This window comes from Nelumbo nucifera, chromosome 5, assembly GCF_055504915.1.
Source record: "Nelumbo nucifera cultivar China Antique chromosome 5, China Antique-T2T, whole genome shotgun sequence".
Classification (NCBI taxonomy): domain Eukaryota; kingdom Viridiplantae; phylum Streptophyta; class Magnoliopsida; order Proteales; family Nelumbonaceae; genus Nelumbo; species Nelumbo nucifera.
This window is the reverse complement of record NC_142653.1, coordinates 49,350,255-49,364,207: the sequence shown is the minus strand read 5'-3', so window position 1 is coordinate 49,364,207 and position 13,953 is coordinate 49,350,255. Positions and strand designations below refer to the sequence as shown.

Genomic DNA, 13,953 nt, shown 5'->3' with positions numbered 1-13,953 from the left:
GGGATTACTTGTAAACCGACTAAGTTTACTTACTACAATGCAATATCAGGTCTGGTACAAAGCATAGCATACATCAAGCTTCCTACTACAATAGCATACTCAAGTTGTGCAATTGCTCTACCAGTATTTTCTACTAGTTTTATATTAGAATCATATGGGGTGCTATATTCTTTAAACCCTAAATGCTTAAATTTCTCAAGTACTTTCTCGATATAATGTGATTAGTTTAATGCATAGCACCTATTGTGCTTTTTAACTTTTATTCCCAATATGGTATCTACTTCTCCTAAATCTTTAATCTTGAAGACAGAGGATAAGTAGTTTTTAGTTTCATTTATGCCAACCATATTTGTACCCACAATAAGCATATCATCAATATAAAGACATACAATTACTTCATAATTCTCAGTGAATTTTGAGTAAATGCATCTATTAGCACTATTATGTTTAAAGCCAAAAGCTAGAATGCAAGAATCAAATTTCTCATGCTACTGTTTAGGTGCTTGTTTTAATCCATATAGTGATTTAACCAATTTACAGACTTTCTTCTCATTTCCAAGAAGAATAAATCTTTCTGGTTGTTCCATATAAACCTCTTCATTTGAATCACCATTTAAGAAAGCAGTTTTAACATCCATTTGGTGAACAGATAAGTGATAAATGGATGCTAATGCTATGAGTGTACTAATATAAATTGTTCTAGCCACTGGTGCATAGGTGTCAAAAAATCAATCCCTTCCTTTTGACTAAATCCTTTGGCCACCAATCTAGCCTTAAAAGTTTGTACAGTTCTATTAGTGTTGTATTTTCTTCTAAACACCCATTTACAGTTTATTGGTTTTGATCCTGTAGGCAAGTCTACTAGTACCCTTGTGTTATTTGACATTATTGAATCCATTTCATTATTTATAACTTCCTTCCAAAATGCAACATTTCTAGAGGTCATGGCCTCACTGTAGATTTTTGGATCATTTTCAATGTTCAGGACAATGGGTATCTTATTCAAAATCTTCTCTCTGTCAGCCTCAACCAAAAATACAATTGATTGAGTAGAGATAAAATCTGAACCTAAGTGTTTCTCTGTTCTTTGTCTTTGACTTCTTCTAGTTCCTATTGTAGGTATTACCATTGTGTCATTTCTTCTTTCAATCTCATTATTAACAATAGGTATTGAGAACTGGGTTTCTCTTTCAGGTTCTCTGTCATTTTCTGTAGATTCAGAACACAGTTTATTTTCAAATAATTCAATATCTCTAGTAACAATTATTATGTTGGACTCTAAGTCTAGAAGCTTATAAGCTTTGCTATGTTCTGCATATCCAACAAACATACCTCTCTTTGCTCTAAGTCCTAACTTGGTTCTTTTAGGATCTGGAACTCTATAATATGCTAAGCACCCCCACACTTTTATGTATGCTAAATTAGGTTTTCTTCCTGTCTATAATTCATATGGGCATTTGTTATTAATTCTACAAACAATTCTGTTATGTAAATGACAGGCTGTTAGGAGTGCTTCTCCCCACAGGTTTAGGGGGGCATTAGTTTTTAATAACATGCAATTTATCATTTCTGTAAGTGTTCTATTTTTTCTTTCTGCCAGGCCATTCTATTGAGGGCTATAGGGAGCAGAACACTGACGTACTATTCCAAATTCTTCATAGAAAGAATTAAACTCATTTTTAAAATATTCAGCACCCCTATCACTTCTAAGGATTTTAATTTTCTTTTATAGTTGATTTTCAACTTCAGTCTTATACAATTTAAACATATCAAAGGCTTCATCCTTAGTTCTCATAAGGTAGACAAAAGTGTACCTAGAAAAGTCATCTATGAATGTTATAAAATATCTCTTACCTCCTTTATTTACTACACCATTGAGTTCACAGATGTCAGAATGAATTAGTTCTAGAAATTGAGAGTTTCTCTCAACACTAGGGAAAGGTGTCTTAGCCATTTTAGGTTTTACACATATCTCACATTTTTCAGTTGATTCATTACTGTAAGCAATTATACCAAGTTTGCTCATGTTCTTTATGGATTTGAAATTCAAATGTGCTAATCTATCATGCCATAAAGAGAAAGAATCAACAATATAAGTAAAAACTTTTCCTTCATTAATACTTAATTTAAACATACCATTACAATCATATCCCTTTCCAACAAATATCCTATTCTTGGATAGGATTAGTTTGTTGGACTCAAAGACAACTTTGAATCCCCTCTTACAAACAACATTTACTGAGACCAAGTTCTTTTTAATATTAGGAGCATGGAGAACATTCAGGAGAGTCAGTGTCTTTCCAAAGGTGAAGTTCAACTCTGCGCTGCCTCTTCCAGCAACTTTGGCACATGTTTGGTTTCCCATCTATACCTCCTGGCCATCAGTCATTTCTTCATATGTCTTGAACAAGGACTTGTCCTTACAAACGTGGACTGTGGTGCCTGAATCAAACCACCATTTAGAAGACAATTCTGCCATGTTGACTTCAATAATCATGGCCATTAGATTGTCTTCTACCATGTTTGCAGACTTGGTTCCGCCTTTCCGATGTTGGCAGACTCGGGCATGTGCCCCTTCTTTCCACAAACATAGTAGGATCCTTTCTTATTATTACTCTTCTTGAAGTTCCCATCCTTCTTCTTTACTTGTAATATAGGGTTAGTCTTCTTTGATTCGTTTTCCACAAAATTGACATTAGAGTTCAGCATACCAGCCAGGGTCTTATCCCTACTATCACTAATTCGAGACTCTTCTTCAATACGAAGGTTTTCCTAAATTTGCTCTAAGGTAAGTTCTTCAGCCTTGTGCAGAAGCTTCTTCCTGTAATCCTTCTAAGTGGGTGGAAGTTTGGCAATGATTGCTCCAATTTGGAAAGATTTAGGAAGGATGATGTCAAGGGATCGAATTTTGTTGACTATCACCTGTTGTTCATGAACTTGCTCTAGTATGGGTTTATGGTCGTCCATGGTGAAGTCAAAGTATTCTGCAATAAGATATTTATTCGTACCTACTTCTTGAACCTTGTATTTAAATTCTAGGGCCTTCCCGATTTCTTTTGGAGATGTAAGTTCCTTGTAGAAGTTGTAGAGTCAGTCTAATAAGGCATTCAGTATGTGTCCTCGGCACAAATGTGAGTTATCTTCTTGTTTTGCTCTTTCCTTCTTTAGTTTTTTGGAGTTTTTGTCAGTGGGTTCAGGAAGTACTTGCAGATTCGGGTCCAACAGATAGTATAGTTTTAGTGTGGTCAGAAAGAAGATCATCTTGTCTTGCCACCAACTAAAGTTTGTTCCATCGAACTGGTCTAATCGAACAAGATCTTGGTTCATCATCTTGATTGAAGTGATACTTGCTTCTGCCTCCATTGCAGAATAATGTTCTAAAATTGTTGGAGTTATGGGGTCACTATAACTTTGGAGGAGAAGCTTTGAAGCGCATCTGAAGACACTGTCTTTAGAACGTTATTTGCCCCCACTTAGTTTCATTGAGTTTGCTGTTGGATTACAGGCAAATCCATTCCCAAGATACAACAGAGCCTTGGGCGAGAATTTGCAACCAGCAAAGTAGAAGAATCTCTGAAGAAACCTTCTGTGAGACTATAGCAGACCGGACTGAGAAAGAGAGAGAGAGAGAGTGAATTTCAAAATTGTGTGTTTTTGGAGTCTGATTCATGCTTCTTAAATAGTTTATGAAGAGGTATGAAGAAAAGGTAGGTGCTAGTTCAAAGAAGGCACCTTGAATAGTTACAATTTCAAACATTTTGACTATTTAAAAAGTAGTTAACAGTTAATGACTGTTAACTTTGAATTGTGCCTCTTGATCACACCTGATCGAATCGTGATCGTTGATCTCATCAACGGTGATCAACGGTTAGCATCGCACCAAAACATTGTGCCTCTTGATCACCCCCAGTTTTTTAGACTTGATCAACTGCCTCTAATTCTGGTAGCTCAGCACCATTATCTAATTAATCGTCCTCTCCTATATGGTGATTAACGTAGGGGTGGCAATTGGGTGGGTTTGGGCTTAGGTTGAGTTTCAATATAACAACCTATCTAATCCGTCAATTCATTAATGGCCTATTTAAATAAAGTTAAATGGATTCACCTAAATCCGTCTACCGGCCTAAACCGTTAACCATATAATAACTTTAGTTTTAAGAAAATAGCTTAAAAGCTAAAACCAACTCATTTTTAACAACTTGGCGGTTAGAGAGTGGACTTATAATTTTTAACAACTGCTTATGGTTGAATCCATGTTCTCATCCTTGTCAACTTATAATTTCACCATATTGTACCAAACAATGGATCATTTTGTCATTAGAGAGTGGACTAGATACAAAAGTAAGCTTTACTGCATTTTCTTGCAAAAAGTGTTTGCTTCTAGATACTCAAACATGAAAGAATTCTCTTGTAATCAGGTTCCTAAGATTTTATAGTTGGTACAACATGAAATGAAATCTTATTTTTCATAGAAGAAAGTAAAGCGTTATTTTCAATGTGCTTTTGTACATTCACTGGATCTCATACATATGATGAAGGAAAAGAACATTATTTCAATATATAAATAGTTTAACGGAGATGATCAAATCATTATTTCAATATTGCTACAATGATAGGAAAAGAACATTAGACCTAAGGGATGTCCTAGATTATTGCTCAACGAGGGAAATTCATGGACAATATGATATCTCTTTGCAAAGAAGACTGCTCAGATGTATCACCAACATGATAGAATTCTGAAGGTTCAGATAATAAGCTCACACTCTCTTCCTCTATCGGTTGAACCCATGGTTGTCTTCTCAACCTTTTCAAGTTTTGTAGCTCCATTGCAACTTCTTCCATAGTGGGCCTTTCTTCACCTTTTAGACTAAGGCATCTTTTTGCAACCTTAGCAACTACACAAAGTTCCTCAACATTTTTCTCATCCACAAGTCGATCTTCAATTAGTTCAAAAAGACGATTTTCATTCATTGATGAAATGAATTATGTAGCCATGTTTCTTTGTTCTTGTTGTCTTTCAAAAGAAAGAGGTTTTTTACCTGTTAAGAGCTCTACAAGAACCACTCCAAAGCTATAAACATCACTTTTCTCTGTCAATTGACTTGTATGGAAATATTCTGGGTCCAAATATCCCAATGTCCCTTGAACCAATGTGGTTATTTGAGATTGATCCGTAGGAAGTAACTTGGAAACTCCAAAATCAGAAATTTTTGCAATATATTTTTCATCTAATAATATATTTGTGGATTTGATGTCCCTATGAATGATTGGTATAGAGACTTTGGAGTGAAGATAGGCAAGTGCACTAGCAGTTTCTGTTGCAATCCTCAATCGATCTTCCCATGAAAGCAAAATGCCATTGTTTTGATGAATATGGTGAAAAAGGGTTCCATTGGAGATATACTCATAAACCAACAGAGGTACTTCAGTCTCTAAACAACATCCCAAGAGCTTTACCACGTTGCGACGATTAATTTGAGTTAAAAGTATTTCTCTTTTAATCTCATGAGTTTTCTTTTCCTTATGATGAAGTATAACCAAGAGATACAAATGAATAATACGAAGATGCAAAGGCTTATACCTGCATACAATATATGTCAATTATTAGTTAGTGAACAGAATATCTAGAGAGAAATGGTCATACAATATAGCCTTTGTTATATTGTAATTTTCTCAAGGAAGAAGGTTTCATAAATTGACTAATAATATGGCCGTTTCTCATAAAAAGAAAAAGGAAACTTGGCATAAAATTTCTAGAATCCATGCAGATTTTCTTTTTTCACTGTTGGTTTAACCCCTACAACATCCCCTATATATACGTACATACATATTGTGTATATAATGGGATTGGCTGAATATCTATTTGTTGATCAGCCTCCTTTTATAGTTGCTATAGTTCGTTGTATCTCTCTCTTAGTTTTTCTTTTATAAAAATCTTCTTTTATTACCAAATATGTATAATAGATCTCATAGAATGAACATGAGAAATCCATTGTTCATGTTAATTGATGTATAATAGTTCGTTGATCAGCAGTTTTTTCTAGCCAATTAGACATGCAAAATACGAGAACCGTCTTATTTTGCTAGCCAAAATCTTGTTTGAATGTGAAATAGATCATCAAGTAACAATATTTCTAATTCACTTCCAGACTTCTAATCTAGAAAAGGAAATTTGTAATCAGCTTTTACAAAAGAAGAGCTCATAGCCAAATCCAATATATTATGATTAAATGTTACATATTATGTTCTATAAAAATTATACTTTTATATCATATGGCATCTCACCAAATGTTGGGTAATTATTGGTGAGAAGTTGTGTTGTAAAAATAATAATCAGAAGGTAGGGAAGTTATCAATGAACACTTTGTAAACCAAAATGTGACAGTGTTGCAGAATTGTTGTGTCGAGACTGAGAATTGCAGAGGAAAAGAGGGTTGAGTCATACCATTAGGCCACTCTCCTTAAATTACATTTGCCCCTACAAGCAGCCGAGTAAATACAAATCGGTCGTAAAGAAGGAACAGCCCACAACTACTAGTAGATGTGCACTCGTTTATCAAACCCCCACGAACCACTCAAAGATAATGCTTAGACATAGAGACAATTGATAGAAAAGGAAAATTGTGTTATTGTGTGCACTTATATGTATCCAACACTTTATTTAAGAGAGATGTATCTCTCAAAAACAATACACCTATTTGAAGAGACACAAAGAGGAAGAGATACGAAGAAAAACATTTAAAAAAGAAAATTAAAATTTAAATGGACAAACTGGTTACAAACCAAACAGTGAAAGAGAAAAATGATAGGGTGTGGCATACCCACACCCCACCCTGGCCCAATGTGATATATAGTGTTTTCCACTTATGGGTTCCTACATATAGAGGAAACAAACCTACTAATATACTCAACTTTATCTCTTTACCAAATAATGTGGGACAATAACTCTTTTCTTACATGCAAGAGAAGAGAAGAGAAGAGAAAAAAGACAACACCAAAAAATCAATGAGGTGAGATTCATAAAATTTTGAATCACAGTTGCATTCAATGTGGTATTGTGTTAAAAGTGCAAAATATAACTATCATGCATACAGAAAATTTTTATTTACATTATGTATGGTTACATTCATAATTTTTTCTTTTTTTAAATAGGCCCTCAACAAATGAAACTAAATACAGACGATCCATTTGAAACGTTTGCACAAAAATTGCATAAGGACAAGAGCATTACCTAGGATGACCTTAATTACAGGGAAAGCTTTACTCCTTGGCTTAACCTTGCCCATCTTTCTTACCATCGCCATAAGTACCCTTTGGACGAGCAATTGTATGATCCAATTGTATTAGTGCAAGTTCCTATGCAAGGATAATTATTTGGATCATTGCACTCATTTACATCTGGAAAGAGAAAGACAATAATCAAAGCATTAGCAAAAATGTTATAAGTGTTACAACTTTCACAAAAATCCAAAAGCATCAGTAAATTAGAAAAAATGTGTTCGCATATTTCGAAGACCTTCTCAAATCACAGATTCATATTGATTCTTGGATTTATTAGTAACGTTTTAATCGTCGTTATAAAATGAACGTAGTACTAATTAAGCAAGGGTAATGGCATGTAGACTTTGGAGGGAGTGGAGTAAAACTGAAATGATTCAAGTGACAGTATTAATGGCTAAACAGAATGGCTAAACATGATTCATATAACTGATCCAGTGAAATTGAGATAAGGCTTAGATGATGATGAGTCAAATAGAAAAGTATTAAATTAAATGAGAAGGTTAAATTATTCGATTATAACAGGAATCATTAGAATCTCATGGAAATAATATCATATTTATCAGCACCATGTTTATATTTTGATGACTAAAATTTATGATTCATGTATAATTTTGGGCTAGGCTTATAGTAGTTCAAGCATAACCCAAGCTAAAATTGGACCCTGAAATTGATCGTAGGGTTGTCTCTCATCGCCTATACATGTAAATACTGAAGGAAAGGAAGAGAATATAATGAATTAGTACCTTGGCAGCCGTCGGGGAGATAAGGATTCCCTTGAAAACCTTTCTTACACTGGCAAAGATAACCGGGGCCATTTTTGGAGTGTATGCAATCGGTATTGTGCCCGCAGGCATAGTCAGTGTCTGTCCCTCCTTGTCCTTGTGCTTCCTCGCAAGAAATGTTGTTTCGAATTGCCCAGTCCAGTACTATTGGAGTTCTGAAGCCAACGTTTACAAGGTATTCCACCTCATTTCTTAAGCTCCATGGATAAGAACCATTTGAATTAAACCAGTCTTTGTCGGCCAGAAAGGCCATGCTGCATTTGCTCATATTACAGTTTTGAAGAAAACGCCAATTATCATAAATGAAGACATACCTTGGCATCCAATGGGGAGATAAGGATTCCCATTGTATCCTTTCATACACTTCCCAGAATGGAAGTCGTTAGTTGATGAGCATCAAGTGATATGTTGAGAATGTTGTGGTCTTTCCCCGGATCATCGCCATACAAAGTCAATTTTGGAGGGAAGATGGCAGTGTTGCATAACAACTTGAAATCATCATGTTTGTAACAGGTTGGATCATCTCCAACTAGACCAAAGGGATATGAGATGCTAATATTTCCGCATTTTCTTTGGCAGCCAACTCTTGTACCTGGCGATGTCAAAATTATTATTGTTATCATCTAGAATTCTAAATTGGGCCGTGCCGCCCGTGGCCTGGCACGACTTTGGACTAGCTCGTACTGGCATAGTAAGACAGTACATACGCCATGTCAGACCCGATACGATGGTCCGTGCTGTGCTGCGCCTGGGGTTCAAAGTCCACGGGCCAGCACGGCACAGCACGACCAAGCAAGTAGTGCCACCCGCGGCTTGTATCTCTGCACTGCCCAGCACGGTCCAATTTTATTATAGTATATAATATATTAATAAAATAAAGAATTTTTTTAATTTTATTATACTAATTTATTTAATTATTGTTTATATAAGCAATTGTAAACAATAAAATTCATATAAAATTAAAATTTTAAGTTATTTTTTCAATTTTCTTAAATAAATAGGCAAAAATAGCTTTGGCCCAGTCCTTGGCCTGACTTAGGCTAAGGCTTGGCACACGGCACGACACGGGCCCACCCGGGCTTGTGCTGCAGCACGGTCCAATTTCATAGGAGAGGGTGGCATGACCCACACTTTGCGCGAACCACTTGCAAGCCGTGCCTACACCTCTATCATCTCAAGTAAGGATGTAGTCCTCACATAACCATCCTTAAGAAGAGATGAGGAATCAATAAATACATTTCAAGTTCAACACAACATATTAAATATAAGAAATCACATTTGCTTCTCAAACAAAAATGTCAAAGCCTTTAATTTATTGAAAGGGAGAATTCCTGATAAGTACCCTGCACTTTGGGTATAGTGCCACTTTGGTCCCTGAATTTTAAAATGCAATAACTCAATACCTGGACTTTCAAAATTTATCAGTCAAGTTCCAGTTGGTCCATTAATTATTTGTTAAGTGGCATTTCAAAAGACACAAATTCCCTTCGAGTGTTGTCTAATTTTCTTTATCAACCCTTCAAACCTTGATAAAAAAAATAATGAAGAGTCCCAAATCTTTGCCTCTTTTATTCAAGAAAGTTGGGGTCACGAGAATGCCCACTAAGATGTGACTCTAACTTTCTCTAATAGAAGAGGCAAGGATTTGAGACTGTTCATTTTTAATCAATGTTTGGAAGATTGATAAAGAGAATTTGATAACACTTTAAGGGTATTTGTGTTGTTTCAATTGCCACTTAACGAATGGTTAATGATAGAGATTGGATTGACATGTTTTGAAAGTTTGAATATTTAATATTCACATTTTAAAATTCAGGACCAAAATGGCACTGGACCCAAAATATAAGATACTAATCGAGAATTTTCCCTAAATTAAAGGGGTAACTTGAGTTAAACGCCCCCTTAGGCCATTATACAGTTTGGTTCAGCGTCGAGTGGAAAAGATTCCCAATTTAGGGGATGGTGTTTATAGGGAGGGCTGGGATATATATATTTCGGCAATAGGTGGTGACGTCTAGAATAATATAAGATGATTACCTTTATATAACCCTAATTCAATAGTGAAATTTGAAGCAAAATTGGAAGAAGGGTGAAAGTCATACCTTGGCATCCATGGGGGATGTAAGCATTCCCATGATAGCCTTGCATGCATTGGCAAATATATCCAAGGCTGTTGTTGGAGATAGAGCAGTTGGTGTTATCCCCGCATGCATAATTCCTACTTCCTTTCTCACATGTCTTTTTTGCGTTTGATCCGCCCACTTCTATGCATGCAAATTAATATTTCTTAAATTAAAATCTGTTTATTTTTCATATTAAGAGGAAATTAAAGAAGTCAGACGGCTAATATGACCAATAGATGATCAGAGCAAACCGTATGGGAGATTCAAATAAATCCCCCTCTCCAACCGATCATTGATTCAAATGGGCGAATATCATATGAGTGCTCCATGTGACATTATATAGTAGTAATTAAGGTCAGTTAAACTTTACCAAAAGAAAAGCTAACTTAATGAGATCCGGTTATGATATCATTTCTTTTAAATGCATGATAAAATAACCATTACAATTAGTGTTAAAAGCCACTGCTGCAAGATGTTATTAATCTTAATTGATGAATGCTGCTCAGGATAAGCAAGAGACACAGGAAGAAGAAGACCCGTCAACAACCAAGTCTCGAGATAGGAATGGCAATGGGAAGTGGTGGGGACGGGGAGTCACTCTCCATCCCCTCCCCGTCCTCTTGGAGGACAAGGTTATCCCCATCTCCATGGGGTTCTCATGATTTTTTATATTGTCAAGCATTTTGTTTTTGTTTTTTTATTTTATTTAAAAAATTAAAAATAAAATAGTTAAAATTTACAATCACATTAAAAAAGATTCAACCATATTTTTAAAAATATCATGCATACATCTATAAAATATATTAGCAGAGATCCCTAGTGGCCGGGGATCGATTGGGGTCCCCGTGGGGCAGGGAATGCACTCCCCATCCCTATCAAAATGGATGAAAATTTTTCCATCCCCATTCTTGCAGGGAGAAAAACATCCCTATCCCCACTTCATTCAGAGAGAGTCCCCATGGGAATTGGGGAAATGAGAAAAATTGCCATCCCTGAGCTAAATGTAAGTCCTAGTTATCTCTCCCTCTCTCTTCAAGAGTAAAAGAAAATTTTATTAAGATGAAAGGAAAAAGGGGGAAAAGAATAATACAAATGGGTCAAAGCCCGAGGCTCACTCAAGAACCCAGAACGGAACACACTACTAATCAAAACAAACTGACAACAACAACAAACCAGGAAGGACAAGAAAACATTGCTGCAGAAAGCCACATAACCAAAGGAAAATCAAAAAGACCAACAAAGACAGTGATAGACGCATGGCCCATGCAGGTGTGTGACGTGCATAGGGAGAAGAGCAGCAGATTTCCTCCATTTTCTCTTCATTTTCTTGTTAGTTTATTTCTGTTCTATTTCCTTGTAACTAGGAATAGGTCAATAAAGCCAAGGTGTTGGCCTTAGGAAGTAGTCAATTTGGTTAAGTAGTTATTACTTAAGAATAGGTCAAGTTGTTAGTGGTTAAGTAGTTATGTTTCTATGGCTTAAGGATAGGCGTCGTAACCTTCTACTTGAATCTTGCACCAGTGCAACAACCTTGGACTTGCTAACACAGTCAGCCTCAATTCGAGAGCTCTCTAAATTATCACGTCTAAATCATCACCACAACATCCTTAGACTTACACCAGCGCAACACCACATAGTTCAATTGTATTCTCTCATACTTGAAATAGGCCTTCCATTGTATTCTCCTCCTACCACGTTTTGTGACAACCTCATGCACAGTTTGGAATTTAGCCTATAATAAGCTTCTTGTGTTTTTTCCGGACGTAATCTTCAGTGGTTAGTTTTCTCCCAACTAAACGGAAAAAGACAAAAATGTAGGTTCTCGGGCTTCCAAGCAGCCAACAGCATACGGGAAACATGCACCAAACAGGGCCTTGATGATTAAGTAATTGTTAAAAGAAGTACTTGTATTATATTAACAACCACTTAAGGCTGTTTGGTATCCCACTTTTAAAATCACTTATTATGTTTTTAAGCACTTATTGGGGTGGGAATGTTTGGTAAGCTATTTTCCCCATAAGTGCTTATATTGATACAAATGATAATTTTAGCCCTCATTTCACTTATACAAATAAACAATGCTTTTCACATGTCACACTATACATTTCAACTGAGAATCCACATGGACCCACACGTGAATCACCATGTGAACTCAATTAATAACAATAATAATAATAATCATAATAATTGATGATGCAAGTTTTGGCAGTTCCTAACTGGCCGGTGACTCAGATGCTAATTGATAGTGTGCGATCCGAGCGTTCTCTGGTCATCTGGCGACTTCTAGGTGGCTGGTGACTCAGAGGCCGAAGTGGAGGATTTCCACCGGATAAAGACTTGGATGTTGAGCTAACTAGGCTAAGCTAGGGGGTAGATCGGGTGCCAACCTAAGTTGATTGTCAAGCTGTGTAGCTCTTCAGAGAAACCTGCAAGGAATTAATGTCAGAGTGTTCGGGTTGCTTTACCCGTGGTGGGCACTCCGATGCTTAAGTTAGTACTCGGTTGTGCAAGCTAAAAGTATGTTTACTAGTAGGCTCGTGAACAACTAATCGTGCATACCCTGTTCCTTGAGGTCTAATGTCCTTATATAGTTGAGTTGTCGTCGATCCCACGTACCACACCCAAGATTTCCGGGAGGTCGTGCCTAACCGGTCAGAGATCCTCAGAGGTAATCACCATACACCTTGACCATCCTTTGGAATATCCGGTATGCGGGCCAACTTCCTAGAGACCTGGGGGTATCAGCATATGCATGCCAAATTTGTTGGCAAGCACATTTCGCAGGTCACTACCTGGTCCTCAGTCAGGTCGACAAGCCCTCGAGGGAGGTCGTTCCTCGCATCGAGGTCACTTCGGCCAGTGGCGAGGAGCTATAGGTCAGCCCCGAACGAGGTGCTCCTAGCTGACCTAAGTTGTGGTCGAAGTCGCTAGGTCGGAGTGCAAACGAACCGCGATCTGGGACTCCAAATCATCACTTAGGTGGTATTTATGTGTCATTCCGTAATTCTAAGATGCCATGTGTCACGATGTCATTGGAGGGCCACATCCGCCCTTCATCAATTGCCCCCCACTCCCGAGCTGAGAGTACCTAGGCGAAGGAAGTAGATAATTCCTTTGGCCTGGAATGACTGTTTGATGAACTCATAGTCGTAAGCATAGGTCTGATTTGCTTCTCAGGTTAGAAGAATCCAAGTGTTAGCAGCCTTACACAGGACCTCGTCGTCTTGATTATTGGGGCATGAGAGCGATCTCATCTGCTCGAGGAAAGGTGGAGCAGATACACGAGGACATCTACCTTATAAGGGATGTGACCATCAAGGGATCTTGCAATCCGACCTATTACCTCAAGAGTGGAGCTCATCGGGTCGCCCTCTAGAAGGGGTTCTATGTGACTGCTTTATCAGGTTGCTCCACCTAAGTAGACTCTAACGTAGCATCATTCAAACTGGTTCTGAAAGAGTATCCAGCGAGTTTCACACAAATCCTAAACCGAGGTGAAAGAGTATCCTTCTTTATCAGGCAACTGGGTCTTATGTGGTGCCGAGGTCTAATAAGCTCGCAACTAGATTGCCCAAGCCGAGGAGGCGATTAGCTCTTATATGGTGTCGTGATCTTTTATCAGCTCAGCACCTTAGCTCTTAGGCTCTAAGAGCGACTTGCGGTCCACTCTACTTATCCTTGATCTTGCCCATGCCAAAGAGTCAATTGCGTCACATGTGGTGCCGAGGTCTTTTATTATCTCGGCGCCCTAGCCCTTAGGATATGAG

The 13,953-nt window shown here is 37.3% G+C and overlaps 1 long non-coding RNA gene across 1 annotated transcript; it reads right to left on the bottom strand.

Moving 5' to 3' along the window:
- Positions 1 to 4,521: 4,521 nt before the first annotated feature.
- LOC148791586 (uncharacterized) lies at positions 4,522 to 12,110 on the bottom strand. The gene is made up of 4 exons (XR_016076695.1): positions 10,166 to 12,110; positions 8,025 to 8,655; positions 7,232 to 7,398; positions 4,522 to 5,581 (listed from the first exon to the last, which is right to left on the bottom strand). It is a non-coding gene; the product is annotated as an uncharacterized LOC148791586 (long non-coding RNA).
- Positions 12,111 to 13,953: the final 1,843 nt, after the last annotated feature.